At 43.6% G+C, this 19,015-nt stretch overlaps 1 protein-coding gene across 7 annotated transcripts in view; it reads right to left on the bottom strand.

Annotated features, from left to right (window-relative positions):
• The window catches only part of MGAT5 (alpha-1,6-mannosylglycoprotein 6-beta-N-acetylglucosaminyltransferase), a 374,609-nt gene that overhangs the window by 280,273 nt on the left and 75,321 nt on the right, over positions 1-19,015 (bottom strand). Inside the window, exon 1 of one of the 7 annotated variants that reach the window (XM_066346318.1) lies at positions 11,115-11,133. The exons of the other annotated variants lie outside the window; for them this stretch is intronic. The gene's annotated coding sequence lies outside the window, so the exon portion shown is untranslated. Of the gene's footprint in view, positions 1-11,114; positions 11,134-19,015 lie in introns of those variants that run through there. 7 annotated transcript variants of the gene reach the window in all.

Below are 19,015 nucleotides of genomic sequence, written 5' to 3'. Positions count from 1 at the left end.
AGAAACAACTGCTATGACTTGATGCTTACCGTTCCTGCCCCTCTTTCTCTCTCTCTCCTTTCTCTAAAATAATAACTATATATATATATTTGTGACAGGGAGAGTGAGAGAGACAGAGAGACAGAGACAGGGACAGACAGGGACAAATAGGAAGGGAGAGAGATAAGAAGCATCAATTCTTCACTGCAGCACCTTCGTTGTTCATTGATTGCTTTTTCATATGTGCCTTGACCAGGCGGCTCCAGCAGAGCAAGTGACCCCTTGCTTAAGTCAGTAACCTTGGGCTCAAGCCAGTGACCATGGGGTATGTCTATGATCCCACACTCAAACCAGCAACCCTGCGCTCAAGCTGGTGAGCCAGCGCTCAAGCCAGATGAGCCCATTCTCTAGCCAGTGACCTCGGGGTTTCGAACCTGGGTCCTCTGCATCCCAGTCCAACGCTCTATCCACTGTGCCACTGCCTGGACAGGCTAAATAAAATCTTTAAACAAACAAACAAAGGAGTCAAACAGTGAATGTACTATAAATAAGTGAACAACAAATTGATGTCTCTTTCTCTCTAATCAATAAATAATTTTTTTAGCCCTGCCCGGTTGGCTCAGTGGTAAAGTGTCAGCCCTGCATGTGGAAGTTCTGGGTTTGATTCCTGGTCAGGACACACAGGAGAAGCACCCATCTGCTTCTCCACCCCTCCCCCTCTCACTTCTCTCTCTCTCTCTCTCTTCCCCTCCTGCAACCATTGCTCAGTTGGAGTGAGTTGGCCTCAGCACTGAGGATGGCTCCATGACTTCCACCTCAGGTGCTAAGAAGAGCTTAGTGGCTAAGCAATGAAGCAATGCCCCAGGTGGGCAGAGCATCACCCCCTAGTGTGCTTGCTGGGTGGATCCCAGTTGGGGTGCATACAAGAGTCTGCTCCCTGCCTCCCCTTCTCTCACTAAATTTAAAAAAAGTTTTTGGGGTTTTTTTTTGTTTTGTTTTGTTTGTATTTTTCTTAAGTTGGAAATGGGGAGGCAGTCAGAGAGACTCCCGCATGCACCCGACCGGGATCCACCCGGCATGCCCACCAGGGGGCGATGCTCTGTGCCTCTGGGGCGTCACTCTGTTGCATCCAGAGCCATTCTAGCGCCTGAGGCAGAGGCCACGGAGCCATCCTCAGCGCCCGGGGCCAACTTTGCTCCAATGGAGCCTTGGCTGAGGGAGGGGAAGAGAGAGACAGAGAGGAAGGAGAGGGAGAGGGGTGGAGAAGCAGATGGGTGCTTCTCCTGTGTGCCCTGGCCGGGAATCGAACCTGGGACTCCCGCACGCCAGGCAAAAAAGTTTTTTTTAATGTATATAATTAGAAGGGAAAAAAATCAATATAACCTACCCTGATGCAGTCATAAAATATATTTTCACCATTTTTTTAAATAAAGGAAGGGGTTTACTAAACCCAAAGTGCCTTGGACCCAAGGTCACAAGCAGCAAAGAGCAAACTGATAATGAGAGCAGACCAGCCCCTGCCCTTTTCCAGAACACCACTCAGCCGCTCATGAGGTCGTGCCTCAAAAAACTTTGGGTGTTTCTAGAGTTTTAGAATGTCTCCATCACCTAACCTTTTTGAAAATGCATTTTTAAATGCAAGAATCATGAAGCCAGAAATGTCACTTACAACAGTGGTCCCCAACCTTTTTTGGGCCACGGACCAGTTTAATGTCAGAAAATATTTTTACGGACTAGCCTTTAGGATGGGATGGATAAATGTATCACGTGACCGAGACAAGCGTCAAGAGTGAGTCTTAGTCGGATGTAACAGAGGGAATCTGGTCACTTTTTAAAAAATAAAACATCGTTCAGACTTAAATATAAATAAAACGGAAATAATGTAAGTTATTTATTCTTTCTCTGCGGATCAGTACCAAATGGCCCACGGACCGGTACCGGTCCGCAGCCCAGGGGTTAGGGACCACTGACTTACAGGACCAAACCTCTGATCATTGTTCCTGTGACTGATCCTTAGCTCACTTGGAAGACCAACTATTCTTAGCAAATATTAACATAAGTAGGCTCTAGGTGCTCCTATTTCTAGAATTCCCTTTAGAAAGCACTCAAAGTATATAATAACCGAGTTTCAAATTGTGTATCTCAGAGGTTGTCCTGGGACCCACTCATCACATCAGAAGAACCTGGGGTGCTCATTAAAAATGTAAATTCCAGAGTCCAAGGGATGCCTGCAGAACCAGCAATAGTAAAGGTCTCATCTTAAATCAGCACCCCAGGGAGTCTGACCTGTTTGTGACTAAGACTCACTGTCAGGACCACATATGGGGAGACAAACTACTTTTCAAACAGCTTTAACATATTCTGAATTTTCCCACAATGTATCTATCACGTACAATGAGCCAAAATATACTTTGTTTTGTCCTGAACTTTGACCTCAAGATATTAAATACTTTTGAAAATCTGTATCACTATGACAAAGCCACTTCTGGACTATAAATCAACCCTGTGCTTGGAGTTGTGACATGTGTAGGTGATTTCACCAGATGTGACTACTTCGTTTTGTCCTCTTGCTATGGTCAGACCTAAGAATTTAGGCAATGAAATACCTATCTGATTATACATTCCTTTCTTTCTCTTGATATTAAATAGAAAATTGCATTATTTTTTGTTTTTGAAATTGTGTGTGCTGGTCAGTTATATTATCTATGACTTGCTTTCAAGATACAAAGAGAGTATTACAAAGTAATTGCTATAAATTAAGACACTGGGCCTTATAGGATTAAATTTGACTGCAAAAGATCCTGGATAAAATGATGCTGAAATTTTGCTAATCTCACAAGTAGGGAGGTCCCTAAAGATATTCCCAAAGTGCCCACTTACCTGCATACATAAAAGAAAAAGTAAGCCTGGCCCAGAGGTGATACAGTGGATAGAGCGTCAGCCTAGGACGCTGAGGAACCAGGTTTGGAACACCAAGGTCGCCAGCTTGAGCACAGGCTCATCCAGCTTGAGCACGGGCTCACCAATTTGGGCATGGAATCATAGACATGACCCCATGGACACTAGCTTCAGCCCAAAGGTCGCTGACTTGAAGCCCAAGGTCACTGGCTTGAGCAAGGGGTCACTGGTTCAGCTGAAGCCCACCCATCAAGGCACATGAGAAAGCAATCAATGAATAACTAAGGTGCCATAACTATGAGATGTTTCTTCCCATCTCTCTCCCTTCCTGTTTGTCTGTCTCTCTCTCTCTAAGGAAAAAAAAGGGGAGCGGGGGAGCTGGGCTCTAGAGGCCGGCAGCCGGAGGCACCCCGTCCAGGAAGGTGCTGAGCCCTGGGCCAGGCACATGGTAAGTGGCTGCACACATGAACAATTAACAAAATTCTGGCTAGTGGTTACTAGGGCAGGAGGCAGGGGATGGCAGAGAAAAGGAACAAACAGAGTTAGGAGTTACTGGCAAGTCCAAGATCTTGGGTCAGGTGGTTTCAAAAATATTCAATAATGTCTTGGCCAGAGCTCGACTGGTTAGAGCATCTTCCCAAAGAACACAGGTTGTCAGTTCAATCCCCAGTTGGGGCACATGGAGGAATGGATTTGATGTTCCTGTCTCTCTCTTTCTCCCTTCCTCTCTCAATAAAATCAATAAATAGAAAAATTTTAAATGTATATTCAATAATAATAATGATGATGATGATATAAAATGAGTTGCATGTATTCATTAGGATCAATCAACTATTGAATTAATAATCACAGAAAGGAAAATAATTATCTTAGCAACCATACCAAACGGAGGCAGCTTGTATTATAAACAGCAAACTATACTAGAATGGAGTACTTTGAGCCTGAGTAGTAATTAGCTGCGTCTGGAACAATGGGTAGTCATTGTTCTCACAGTAATAATAATAATAATAATAATGAAAGGCAACAGCAAGCGCTTGGTATGGGGAGCATGGTCTCATGATCAGTGCCAGGCAGATAAAGAAGGTGGTACCTGGCAGCCACCATGCCACCTTAGAAAACCACTGTTTCCTCATTAGCATGTGCAGCTGTTACTTCATTCCACAATAACACCCCCTGAGGGGACCTGACAAGCATGGGCCACCCTGAAGGTGAAAGGAGAAAAAAGAGCCAAAGACTAATCATAAAAACTACTTCACTCTGATGGGAGTTGTCATAGGTGGACTAGGTGTGGCAGGAGACGGTGACTCTTTTCCAAGAGGCTGCCTGAGGCTCGGAGGGGCGTCTGACTGTGTATTCTCCTCCCCTCCTTTCCCATAATCTTATCTTTTCTCTTAGATGCTGGTTCACTAATACAAGAGAATATGAAAAGGAAGAGACCCTTCAAATAGAAGAGACAGAGAAAAATGATTTGCTTATTATGACCAAAGCATAAGAGAGGATTACAATATTCCACACCCTACTCCACATTCTCAGTGAGCAGACAACCCCCTCTTGGGTGTTCCCAAAAGAAACATCTTTAGACTCCCACTGCCTCTGGACCTATTTTTACATTATTAAATAAGTGGAACAACAAATTGGTGGTACTTTCTATTAATAAATCAGTAAGTTTAAAAAAATTTTTAAGTAGTTGAACAAATAAAAACAACAAATAAGCCCCCCAAAACTGAAGTGTAAATTTCTTTTTTTTCATTTGTGTTTGAAATCCAAAGTAGTTTATAGAAAAATCCAGGCACTGTCTTAACTTAGGGACCATGGATGTGCATTTTATTATGCTCTATAACACATGACCTTTAAGTCTTTATGAGCCCTGGTAATAATTTATAGGAACAGTAAAGGAGATAGAAAATTCTAGGCACAGCCCCAAATAGAAAAGGCAAAGAGAGAGAGGAGGGAATAGAAAAAGAGCCACTGCACGGGCACATGGATAACCATGATTTGCGCTAGGCACACTTTATTCATTTCCCCTTTCCTCTCACTGCACCAACGAGAGCAAGAAGGAGCATTAACACAGGAACAGATGGGGCAGGCAGAGGGGCCTGAACTTTCCTACCACAACACCTCCACAAGTCAGGACCATCATGCACCACAGGTTCACTGTGGCTGATAAAGACCTTGATTGCTTGGGATCAATCTATTAAGGCAATGAAGACAGCATGGAATGCTATTTCTAGGAAAGCAGGAAAAATCTGTAACCTGGCCATTGGATCTCTACTGTCCACAGGTGCACAGGTAACCCAGAATGTCAACACTGATGGAAACGTCAAGCCACTTACATGGTCTGTCCTCTTTGTACCAGTGACTTCCCATTACACTGCAGGGAAATTCAAAACTCCTGTCTCAGGTTACGTGTGGACTATTCCGATCTGGCCTTCTGCTACCTTACCAGCCTTATTTCATCCCACTCTCCCCCGCACACACACATAAGAAAGTGCCAGTTTCATCCTCACCTTACAAGGCCTTTGGGCACGCTTTCTCCTCTGCCTGGGAATTTCTTCCATGGCTGCTGACTCCTCATTCCACTCAATTCCAATGTAGGGAATCGGGCTGTCCCTCATCATTTTATAAAATGCATGTTCCCCTTTAATTTTCCCTTCCCTTCACAGGCATATATGACTATCTGAAATTACCCTATTTGTTTTCTTTACCAAGGCACAGCCCCACGAGAACAGAGCACTCGCCTGCTTTGCACACCCCGGCATCCCTGGAGATGAGAGAGGGAACCGCAGCCACAGTAAGCGCTCAGCGAGTCCTTGAGTCAGTGAGGAAGTGCAGAAAGCCTGATGGATAAGAGGTGACACCAAGACACTTGACCTATGCCAGACTGACTTCTTCTGATCACCTTTAGAGCAGTGAAGGACAAAGAGTAGCTAAATAGAAAAAAAGAGAGAATGGCGGCACCGTAACTGGTGCAATGCCTGGCCCATGAACAGCCATGTCCCTGCAAGTGGAGCATCCCTGAGAGACAAGGGGAATTTCCAGAAGAACTCACAGTAAGGACGAAGTCAGGAACCTCAAACAGCTCTGTCTGAAGCATTCAGGCTGACGGCTAGATTCCTGACAGAAACCTGTTGAAACCCCTCAAGCATGACATTAGCAGTATCCTTACCATGGTCAGCCATCCACATATTTCTCTCAGCCTATACTGGGTGATGGGAGAGTCAGCTACAATATCATTATCCAAATAAAAAACAATGCTATCTGCAAAGGACTACGTGATCGATTCTTGATTTCAAAGAAGCTGACCTTCATTTCCAAGAAGAAACAGAAGGAAAATAGTTCCTTAGGTATTCCAGAAACATACTGCTAGACAGTGGCTTCAAGTGTACAGCTGCACATGAGGTGTTATTTTTGTAAGACCACTCAAGTTCCTTGTGTGCAAGGACCACGGTCAATCCCGCCACCAGCTTCACTTCCACCAGCAGAGCACCGAGTCGGTACCCAATGAGACCTGCTCCCGGCAAACACCCACAGGACCGGTAAGCAGGGGAGCTGAGCCAGTATGCACAGTCATTTCCCATGCAAATGAATCCTGGGTCTCCTTCCCAAAGCTGGAGGTTCAAATAACAAGGGTAGAGGAGAAAAAGCAAAAGATTCCAGGTCAACCCTACGAGGAAAATCCTGGGTGACTAGAGGAACAGGGCCACAGAATGGATATTGGCGTTAAACAGTTGAGGGAAATCACAGAATGCCGACATCAGAGAGTTGTTGGAGCAACATGCAGAACAGTGTAAAAATCATGTTTTTCCAAACAGAACCTTAATTCTCCATCCCCACCGAGTGAATGGAAGAACAAAGCATAGGCTACTGTTTTTTCGAGAGAAGAAATCAAGCCAGCAAACAGATACAGCTGCAGCCAATATTGTCAGAGAACAACCGGACAGTACACGGGTCACACAAAAGAAAAGGTGGCTCTCAGTCAACAGCTGGTCCCACAGCTTTTCCCACTCTGCCTTGACTTCCTCGAGACTCAAGACCCATTCTGCAAGATCTGTCTCCTGACATACAGCAGCCCCTGAGTGCTGTCCGGGCGCGGGAAAACGCCCTGCCCTTCCAGGAGCTGGAGGACAAGAGGCGAAGACATGCGTCTGAGAAAGGACGGGAATTCGGTACTCTTAGAATCTAATCAAATTACGTGCAAAAGATTTCTGTAAGAAGCACTGGCTTAGCATAAAAACTCCAGAATGGAGTTTAATGTTTACTTCAAAATCTATCACCCATTTTGGAAGACATGAAAGTATTTAATTTCTTTGAAATGATACACACAACACTGCCTGGTGTGCTAATTTTTACCTTCTGTTAACCAAAATGTTTTAAGACAACTTAAGATGCCATAAGAATATATTTTAGAGGAGGCAGGGAGCTTCACACAAATACCAGACATTTGAAAATAAACTTTTGTCTTTCATACTTACTGAGTGTCAGAAACAGCCCAGTGCCTAACATTTACAAGCTGAGCTGTGACATAAATCCCTCAGAGGAAGGAACGTGCAGTACCGTTACCAAGAGAGAACTGTAGGAGGTTAAGAGAAGGGTTACCCAGCAGTGGTTCCCAAACCTGGCCCACCATCAAACCCACACGGAGGAAGTGTTCCACAAAGATCCATTCCTGGGCACCGCCCTGAGACCCTGCTTCAGTTGTTCGACTCTGGTGGACGGCAGAAACACTCAGATGTAACCAACCCCTCCTCCATGTGTTGGGGATCACGCGGCAGGTTTGGGAGCAGCTGCTATTAGAAGTATGGCCAGGGGGGTCACTGCGCTCACCCACCCCAGCAGAACTCCGGCTGCACAGGCGGCTTTACACTGAAATACCCAAGAGGTCTTATTAACTCACCACCTGGGAGGGAGTCCAGATGGTCCAAGAAAGCCCAGCCTCACATGCAGTGGGACTCATGAGCTAAAAGTGTCCTCCAGCAGACTTCCTGGGCACTCCTGCCACTTGCCTGGCAGTATGAAGAATGCCGGTCAGAATGTGGGCAATGTTGCGAGCTGGGCAGACACTGAGATCAGGCACGGTGCACGTCTGGCAGTGAGTGTGTACTGCTCATGACGGGGCCCTCCGGGGGGGGGGGGACCTTGAGGTGGCTAATAGGCTCAGAGGCTCTGAAGAGGCAGACAGAGATAATAACGTTTTATTCTTCAGTGAAAAGAACTTGGAGAAAGTAGGCTGTGGCTACCCTTCTTCATTCTTTAGTGTTTAAAGAACCATTCATTTCCCATTACCAAAGTTTCCACCACAGATGACAAAGTCCAAATAGGGCTGTTAGACTGCTGCTGGGCCCCAAAGCCAGCCGCCCTCTCCCACAGAATCGGAAGTGGAGCGGAGTACCAGCGTCTCCTGCAGGAGGCGGCAATGAGACCCAATTCTGCCCACGTACAATTCTGGGTAGTCATCTTCCTACACCCCTCCTCCTGTCATCCATTTCCCTCCCTTACCTGGGCCATACAAAGGAGACTCCAACACTGGAGATGGCACAGTGACCAGATGAGAAAAGCCTGAGCCCCTGAGACTTCAGCAGAACAGAAATGCCATTCTAGCTGACTTTAACATAAAAGAAAATACACTCGATCTTGTTTAAGTCACTATTGTTCTGGGTTCCTGTTAAAGCAGCTGCACATGTTATCTGAGTACCAAGAATTTCTTTTCCACATGGAACAAGATAACTACTGACCAAGGAGCCATCCCTTCATACCTGCCTTTTCCTCCTCTGCCCAGTGATAGCAGACATCATCATCCTCATCTCCAAAGGGGAGCGAGTTAAATCAGAAGTCCCAAAACCTCGCTTTCATCCCAAACCTCAGATTGTAGGTGCGAGACCCACCTGGAAACACAAGCTTTCCTTTTAGCCAATCAGTGTCCCAATCTACCTCTGGAAGAGAATTTGTCACCAATAGTCACCATGTAAATTATTCACACATTCTGGAACGAGTCTAGCATTACTTCACCAAGGCTATTACTGTCCCTCTGCCTGGAAGGCTCTTCCTGACCTAAAAAATTCCTCAACATCACAGCCAAGTTCACATGTGAAAATGTCTCAACTCCTCAGGGCATGGAGGTCTTTTTAAAAATGAATCAAAGTTTATTGTGATATATATGCCTTCTGGGTTCTTGTCGGCAATAATGGCTCACTCACCTTAATATCCCTGACTCCCACCCCCACTGCTCTCCAATGCATGCATCTCAGGACCTGGCACAGTAAGAAAGCAATAAACACTGGTGAACTAATGCATCAAACTGTTGAATTAACTCCGCTATCCTATGAGTAAGTCATTTAAAATTCAAAGGCAAAGCCTAAGACTTAAGGTACTCTCCTTGTAAATTCAATAAACACAAGTATTCTCCGTAAACTATTACACCTTACTTAGTCTGTGGAGGTAGGAGACACAGCCTTCAAAGGAGCTAAAGATCCTTGACACTATCATTTATTAGGAGTTGCACTTAATAGAGAAACAAGTTTGCATGGAATAGAAAAACAATTAGCTAGTGGACTATGAAATCTGAGCTGTCATATTTTTGAAATGATCTTTTTGCTTTGAAAACATCCTATATTGATTTTTTAAAACTACATATATACATTAAACAATGTTTAAAGAAGTTCCCTTTGATTCTATGTAGATTTTTTAAACTTAAGTACTGAAGAAGAAACTAACATTATACACACGTATCCCATGCTACTGAGCACCAGAAGCAGCCTACCATCTTCTCTTTTTAAAGATAAAACATATTCTTTCAAATACCAAACATAGGTCATGGGTCATAGTTCCCAAGCACAAAGCCAATCTAGACAAATTCTATGCTCACAGAAAGTTTCCACTTCTGCTAACTGCATAAACCTTAGCACAGGGACTAAACAAATGTCTAACAAAAGCTTAAAGAACAATATAAAGCAAAGAGAAAATTCACAGACTATCAAAGAACATGTCCAGAGTACTAAACAGGAGCTGAAGGGGAGTTCCCTCGAATGACAAACAGAAAAAGTTATTATTAATTCCATGAGAATCATCTTAACTGTCTACCCTGGAATTCCTCCCAAATCAAGCAAGTCATTCTTATACTTAAACTCACAGCATCTTAGAAAATGGGCCTTCAAGACCATTCAGCTGGATGCCCAGGTAGATGAAGTGACTTGCTGGATAACTCAAGCCAGTTGCAGGCACAGCAAAGCCTAGACTCTCCAGTCCTCTCAGAACTAACTCAGGGGTTTTGCGAGCACAAAATAAAAGCTGCTCCTTAACACAAGCTACACAAATAAAACCAAGTCAGAAAAGGAGATCATCCAGCCCAGAAGACACACACGCAGACAGACAGACAGAAACAGACACACACACCCTCTCACTTATCAAATACAACAAAAGGCTCCGGGCAAACGTTAGAATGGGATTCACTTAATGCAGTGGGTAGGCAGTAGGAACTCAACAATGAATGAGGCTAAAGAAAATGTATTCTACAAGGAGCTCACTGCGAGTGAAGGAAACAGAGACTAAGAAACTACATATATAAATTATAAAACATGCTACACCCATTTTGGAGGTAAGAATAGGGTATTGTGAGACATTTCTGACTCCATGATTAAAATGTTTGGATCGTCCTCCCCTCTAATTTCTAGAGTAACTTCTAGAAAATTATAATCTAACATAAGTGGATAATAAAGTAAGGATTGTTACACACAATGCCCAGACAGAAATCAAAATACTATTTTAGAAACTTTGAAAAGAGAAAGCCTTCTCCAAAACAGGAAATTCATATTTAAAACACTTTCTAAGCCAAGTTTAAAAATGTTGAGGGTTATTATATTTGTTGAAGACTAAAAAGGACTCAATTACAGTACAGTATCTGCTCATTCAGATTCAAGCCACCCGTTCGGGTGGGGAGACATGAACCACACTGATTTGGGAACCCAAAGGCAGCCAGATTGTTGGCAGAAATATTACAAACAGTGTTTTAGTCCCAGAGGTTAACAAACTCCGTTATGTATGCCACTGATGCTAACTGTGCTCTGGGGATACTGGAGATCAAAGACGATAAATATAAAATAGATAAGTGACCTTCACAGCCATAGCCACTGATCAAAATACTCCTGGACCTTAAGAGCCTGAGCAACCAACCCACTCGGAACACGGAGAAAAGATGCCTCAACTTTGGTAAAAGCAGCTCCTAACTTCAACTCTTTACTTACTTCCTGAGGTGAAGTTCTTGTGGCCACGTGGGCATCTGAAGCACAAAATACCAATGTCAAGGAGTGGCATAAATGCTCCCAGAAGATAATCCACTGGGGCCTTCCCCAGTGAGGGCAGAATTAAGGAACATTCCCACCTCTAGACAGGACTGGTGAAGGAGGCAGGATTTCAGGACCCGTTTAAATGATTAGAGCAAAACATATTCTCCATCTGTAGGGCAAGGGACCTACACCTGGGAGAGAGAAAGAATTTATGTTGGCAGGACCAAAATCCTTGGATTCTACACACACACACACACACCACCACCACCATCGTTTATTTCAGCCTCTGAGATAAATTGATTAGATTGATTCAAATATTTATTATTACTGCACAGCACCCAGACACCTTACCTTAAAGCTGTTGGGCAACATTAGGGGAATGGACGTAATATTCTTCTATCTGCCTCTTGTTACTGCTCAGGGTTGCAGCAAGAATGAGCAACCCAGAATCCTGCAGAACATCACACTAATCCCTACACACATCCTATTCCACCCCAGGCAGAAGTCGAACTTTATTTTAAAGCTACCACTAGAGACAGCTCTGAGAAGAAATTTCCTTTTCCCAGAAGTTGGCACAACATATGCTTACTTCAGGGGTTGTATCGATACAACCATAGCAATAAAACAAATTCAACCCACAGGAAATTATCCCAGAGAGATGGTGTCACCTCTTCCTCCTTCCTAAAATCAAAAGGGGGAAAGGAAGAGAAACAAATGCAAATTGCCACAGGGCACAGTTTCGTGTTTAAGGTGAACTGAATGATTCAAGAGCAACTCAAGGTTTTCAGCAAATGCCTATTCATTAACCCAGTAGGAGGTGCAACACCATCTGGCACCCGCATCCAGGGAAGATCTATTGCTTAGGGTTGATTTTGAACAGCAAGCAAGTTTATTTTTACCCTTTTCAAATTTTATGCACAAAACTACAAGGACATAAATGTCTGCATTAGGCATGACAGAGACACTTAACAAAACTTGAAACCGAGATCCAGCCAAGGGCTAGAAAATCTTTAAGAAAGCAGCAGGACTTTGAGCATGTAAGGGAGGGAGACTGTCCTGCATCCACAGCTGGTGGGAGAACACGCACATTCAAGCTGGGACCCTGGAGTCTGGCTGGGCAGACGGCTGGTAGGACAAGTGCCCCACCGCCTGGGCACAAGCTCAGCCAATCCGCGGGTGCAGGGAACCCTTGGTAAGTAAGACAGGCCCACTCTCTGGGTTGCCTTAAAATTCCACATAACCAACAAGAATCTTCTTTTTCCAGGTGAAGTTACTGCTTTTTTCTCTAATAGAAACATAATATTTGCTGGATGCCAAAAATTTACTCAGTGCCAAATAAATAATCAGAAATATTTTAAATCATTTATCATCCCAGCACCTGCACATATTTACTGGTAAGATTTTGGTATATTACACACACACACACACACACACACACACACACACACACACACACGACAAAATATTACACGTGCTTTTTTATAGCCTGCTTTTATATCTTATCACATTTTTAACACTTCCCCATAAGAATATTAGATATATTTTGATCACAGTGGAAAAGCTAAACAGTACTCCACTGTGCATATATACCATGTTTTACTTAAATAATCCCACAGTATTAGGCATTTTTCACCCAATTTTTCTATATTAAAAAATAACAACAATACTGTCTTTCACTCCTATATTTGCAATTTCAGGTATTTCTTTAGAACAAAGGAATTACCAGGTTACATAAGAGACTTGTTAGGCTTTTGACATAGTAATATTCCCACATTTTCAGAAAACATATACTAATTTATACTGTCCACTAGCAAGGTATAAGAACGCCCATATACTCTACACTCTCACCAAAGTTTCTATTATCTATATTTTATGGTTACTTTAAAAAAAGTATTGCCAATCTCCCTGATTGGTGGTGGACCAGTGGATAGAGCATTGACCTGGGAAACTGAGGTCCCAGGTTCAAAACCCCAAAATTGCAGGCTTGAGCGTGGGCTCATCTGTCTTGAGTGTGGGCTCAACAGCTTGAATGAGGGGGTCACAGGCTTGAACGTATGATCATTGAAATGATCCTATGGTCACTGGCTTCAGCCCAAAGGTCACTGGCTTGAAAAGCTCAAGGTCGCTGGCTTAAGCAAGGCGTCACTGGCTTGGCTGGTGCCCCCTGGTCAAAGCACGTATGAGAAGTAATCAATAAACAACTAAAGTGACACAACTTCAAGTTGATGCTTTTAATCTCTCTCCTTACTCTCTTACTCAAAAAAAAATGCCAATCAGATGAAAATGACTACTGCTAATAAAAATCACACCACGCCTGATCAGGCGGTGGCGTAGTGGATAGAGCATCGGACTAGGATGCGGAGGACCCAGGTTCGAGACACCAAGGTCATCAGCTTGAGTGCAGGCTCATCTGGTTTGAGCAAAAGCTCACCAGCTTGGACCCAAGGTTGCTGGCTCGAGCAAGGGGTCACTTGGTCTGCTGTAGCCCCATGGTCAAGGCACATACGAGAAAGCAATCAATGAACAACTAAGGTGTCGCAATGAAAAACTGATAATTAATGCTTCTCATCTCTCTTCGTTCCTGTCTGTCTGTCCCTATCTATCCCTCTCTCTGACTGTCTCTGAAAAAAGTAAATAAATAAACCACACCACAACATTTACCAGGCACCTACTATGTGCCAGGCATTGTTCTGGTGATTTACATGTTTGAAGTAGTGTTATTTTCTTAAACCCATGGCAAAATGGGGATGAGGAGGCAAAGCAAAGAAGAGCTAATCTGCCCACCTGATCCCTGGAGGAGCTAGAGTTTGAGCCCAGGTAATCTGCTTTCGGAGTCCAGGATTTTTACTACTTACTACATTATACAAACACTTGGGAAACAACCTGGAAGAACAAGAGGAGGAAGTAGGTTAACTTCTGCGGCACTAGAACTATATCCTGTTAATTACACTCCTACCTTTATTTATATGTTCAACACACCATTTGTGGAGTCCCATAAGGGATGGACACAGTCCTCCATTCCTCCAGCAAACCAAGTCTGAAAATCGACTACTAACATCCCATTGGCTCACTCCTCACAAAGTGACCTAGGTTTATTACTTTGGCATGTAAGTATTTGCCTGGTCACACATAATCATATAAAAGGGCATAACTGTTTTCTTGTGTCAAAAGGATATGGGTTCCAGCAATTCCACTTCTGGGTATGTGTATCCCAAAGGACTGAAACATAGTTGCACATCAACCTCCTAGACGCCAGAAGCATTATTTACAATAACCAAAAGGTGAAAGTACCCTAAACGTCCATCTGCACCCTGCCTAAATGGATAAACAATATGTGACATTTATTCCAACAATATGTGATGGAAAATTCCTTAGCTTTAACACCGAAGAACATTGTCACATGCTACGACACGGATGTACCCTGAAGACATGCTAAATTAAAGCCAGAGACAAAAGGACAAATACTGCATGATTTTACTTATGTGAGGTACCTAGGCTACACAGTCAGATAAACAGAAAGAAGAATGGTGGTTGCCAGGGCCTAGGGTGAATGGGAGTTGTTCAATGGGCGCAGCTGGGAAAATGAAACAGTTCTGGAGATGGATAGTGGTGACGGTTGCACAGCAGTGTGAATGTACTTAATGCCACAGAACGGCACACTTAACATGGTTAAAATGGTAAATTTTATGTTATATATGTTTCATCACAATAAAAAAAATTATTTGGAAGCAAAGAGCCTATTTCAAACTTTTTATCTAGTTAAGGTGCTTCAGCCATGTAAACCCTAATCAGATAAGCCCTTCTGGGTAATACCACCAAGCAGGAGTTAGGAGGCAGGATACAAACGCTAAAGAAAAGATGAAAAAGACTATGGAAATACTCAATCTTTAACTGCAGGGACTAACTTATACTGTGATGTTTACATTAGTGAGCAGCCTGGGATACAGAGAATCAAAGAGATAGGCTATGAAAACCACCCTTAGTACAGGAATCAAAGAACAAATGGGAAAATCAGGTGGGCACTCACTAATGACCACTAAGAACAGCAAAGACAACCACAGGAAAGGTCTTACAACAAGCCTACAGATTCCCAGACCACAGGCATTCGGTGGTTAGGAACACAGGATGAAGAAAGCAGAAAGGCTGCTCATCCACAAGCCAGCACCGCCTGTCCAACCAGAGTGGGGGACACCTATTGAGAAGGAGCCAGAAAAGACACTATGACCAGTCAGTAACTCAATATATTCACACAGCATCAAAGAACAAGTTCAAAGACTTACTTCCGAAAGACTCAAATTCAGAAATGCTGTCTTTGTGATTTATTTAATAAAAGGTCACTATAAAATCCCAAAAGACAGCTTAATCACCATGACACTATATAAAGTTTGTTTTGTTTTTTTTTAAGTTGGAAACGGAGAGGCAGTCAGACAGACTCCTGCATGCGCCCGACCTGGATCCACCCAGCATGCCCAACAGGGGGCGAAGCTCTGCCCATCTAGGGCGTCACTCTGCCGCAATCAGAGCCATTCTAGTGCCTGAGGCAGAGGCCACAGAGCCATCCTCAGTGCCTGGGCAAACTTTGCTCCAATGGAGCCTCGGCTGCGGGAGGGGAAGAGAGAGACAGAGAGGAAGGAGAGGGGGAGGGGTGGAGAAGCAGATGGGCGCCTCTCCTGTGTGCCCTGGCCGGGAATCGAACCCGGGACTCCTACACGCCAGGCCGATGCTCTATCACTGAGCCAACCGGCCAGGGCCTAAAGTTGTTCTAAAGAAAGAAAAGTTAGCCTGACTGGTGATGGTGCAGTGGATAGAGCGTGGTCCTGGACTGCTGTGGTACCAGGTTCAAAACCCCAAGGTCGCTGGCTTGAGCACAGAATCATTGACATGATCTGAAGGGTGCTGGCTAAGCAAGGGGTCACTGGCTCCACTTAAGCTCTCCCAACCCTACTCCATCAAGATACGTATGAGAAGCAGTCAATGAATTAAAGTGAAATAACTACAAGTTGATGCTTCTCATCTTTCTCCTCACCCTCTCTCTTCCTCTCTTTCTCTTTCAAAATCGATTAAAAAAATTTTTAAAGAAAAGCTAATGCTTTCAAGACTAATCATATTTCACTACCTAATCATAAATCCAACCTGATATCAGATTATAGCTACAACACCAAGACAAGAGCTGGGTCCATCCCAGGCCACCATCTTGTATCTTGCTATCTCAAATACAATCCTCTACTACAGGGGTCAGGAACCTTTTTGGCTGAGAGAGCCATGAACGCCACATATTTTAAAATTCCATGAGAGCCATGCAACAACCTGTGTACATTACGCATTATCCAATAAAAATTTGGTGTTGTCCCAGAGGACAGCTGTGATTGGCTCCAGCCACCCGCAACCATGAACATGAGCGGTAGGAAATGAGTGGATTGTAATACATGAGAATGGTTTTATATTTTAAACGTTATTATTTTTTTATTAAAGATCTGTCTGCAAGCCAGATGCAGCCATCAAAAGAGCCACATCTGGCTCGTGAGCCATAGGTTCCCGAACTCTGCTCTATTGTATAACAAAAAATTTGACTGGTATTTGTCCCTGGTTCCTAAAAGGGAGTCTAAATCCTTGGAAATTCCTATGTAATAGAAGTGTCATTGTTATTCATAAGCCCCTTTAGATCACACCTGAATTTATGCTAAGAAATGAGAACACTCAGATTGGGGGCTGACCACCAGAAAGACCAACCATGTAATTGAAAGGTTGGGGCTATGAGCCAGCCCAGTCTTGAGGAAAAGAAGGGGCTGGAGATTGAGTTCATCCACATGGCCAATGACTCAATCAACCATGACTATATAATGAAAACCCAATAAAAAGTCTGAACACCAAGCTTAGTGGAGCCTCATAATTGGTGAATACAATGATACTCTCGGAAGGTGACACACCCTCAATCCCAAAGGGAGAGAGGGCATAGAACCCTCTCAGACCTCACCCTCTGGATAGTCCTAATTTATAGTCTTTAAAATAAAATTGTACACATAAATATAGTACTTTTTCTGAGTTTTGTGGGTCATTCTAGTGAGTTATTGAACCTGAGGGAGTCATGGGAACCTCTCGGATTTGTAAATGGTCCGTTAGATGTTCCTGGGGACCCCACTTGCAGCTGACATCTGAAGCAGGGGCAATCTTGCTGGGGACTGTATCTTTAACTCACAGGATCCATACGAAGTCCAGGTGGTCAGCCTCAGAACTGTACTGCAGGACAGCACCTGGTATCAGAACACCACCCCACACACAGACATTTCCAGTTGACTCAAGTGCTGTACACTGGCTCAGTACCCAGGTCCAAACAAGATAACTTTTATCTGCTAAAATTTACACCAACTGCCAATGACTACAAAATTGTCCCCATTCAATAATGAATGTTAAAATATTTTGCATAACTGCTATCTCAGACATTATTCTAAGACCTACATGTATTAACTCACATAATCTTTAAAATGACCCCCTAGGGCAGGAACCGTTATTATCACCATTTTATAGATGAGAACATTGGGGCACAGTAAGGTAAGGAACTTACTTGCCCAAGGTCACATAGGAGAGGTGCCAGGATGCAAAACAAGCTCCTCTGTTTCTAGAGGCCACCCCAAGCCATCAGTCTAGAGGAAAGCACTGACCATTGGCTGCCCACCTCCCCGAGCGACCAAGGTCACTGCTCTTCTCTGTCCCCACTTGCTCGCACTCTCCAGCCTTAGAAGGGCCATGTGCTCATTTCTTTGGGGAAGAATATGTGCTTTCTGATGACAGACTTAACCAACTTTGACTATAGGTCAGGAAAACTAAGTTTGAGGACACAGACAGCACTGGGGGAGATTAACTGTTTCCCTGAAAGTCTTTCCCAACAAAATCACAAATTAACAGCTGGATGGTACTAGATGTAAATGAAAGGGATGAATTTCACTACAACAAATAGATCCAAAGTTCTTCCTTTCTGTTATTGTCTCCCTTACTTGACAAGCATAACCTCTCCACGTTTGACACAAACACCTACTTCCCTCATTTTTTCCTGTTATTTTTTTTTATTTTAAAATTTTTGTTTTTATTTATTTATTTTTTACAGAGACAGAGTCAGAGAGAGAGAGACAGACAGACAGGAATGGAGAGAGATGAGAAGCATCAATCATCAGTTTTTTGTTGCGACACCTTAGTTGTTCATTGATTGCTTTCTCATACGTGCCTTAACTGGGGCCCACAGCAGACCGAGTAACCCCTTGCTGGAGCCAGCGACCTTGGGTCCAAGCTGGTGAGCTTTGCTCAAACCAGATGAGCCCATGTTCAAGCTGGAGACCTCGAGGTCTCGAACCTGGGTCCTCTGCATCCCAGTCCGACGCTCTATCCACTGCGTCACCACCTGGTCAGGCAATTTTTTCCTGTTATTTAAACTCTAAAGTGTTAAATCTTTACTTTTATTAAATTGTTATTACAGTTTGATGTTTGCAGTGTGTTTAAGCACTGCAATTAAATCCTCAGGCAGTCGTGGCAGTTTTTCAAATAGAAATTATGTAATCAGGACATCAGCTGGCTGTCCTTTCATTGCATGCACTCCTTCATAAATATTTTGAGCACTCTAGGCACCTGGGACTCAGCAATAAACAGGAGAAGGTCCCTCCGTGCCATCGTGGCACTTGTATGCCATCAGGAGAGAAAGTTAGCGAAGTGACAAGCAAGTGTGTATGTTGAGCATGTGTACATGTTTATCATCATTTCAGAAAATAAATGATATTTAAAAAAAATAAAGTGGGCGTAGACGTGGGGGAAGCACAAAATGAAGTGTGTGGCGGGAGTGAAATCAATCACAGGGAAGGAGGAAGATGAAG

This window comes from Saccopteryx leptura, chromosome 7 (assembly GCF_036850995.1).
Source record: "Saccopteryx leptura isolate mSacLep1 chromosome 7, mSacLep1_pri_phased_curated, whole genome shotgun sequence".
NCBI lineage: Eukaryota > Metazoa > Chordata > Mammalia > Chiroptera > Emballonuridae > Saccopteryx > Saccopteryx leptura.
Note: the sequence above shows the minus strand (reverse complement) of the source record. Positions and strands in the feature narration are given on the sequence as shown.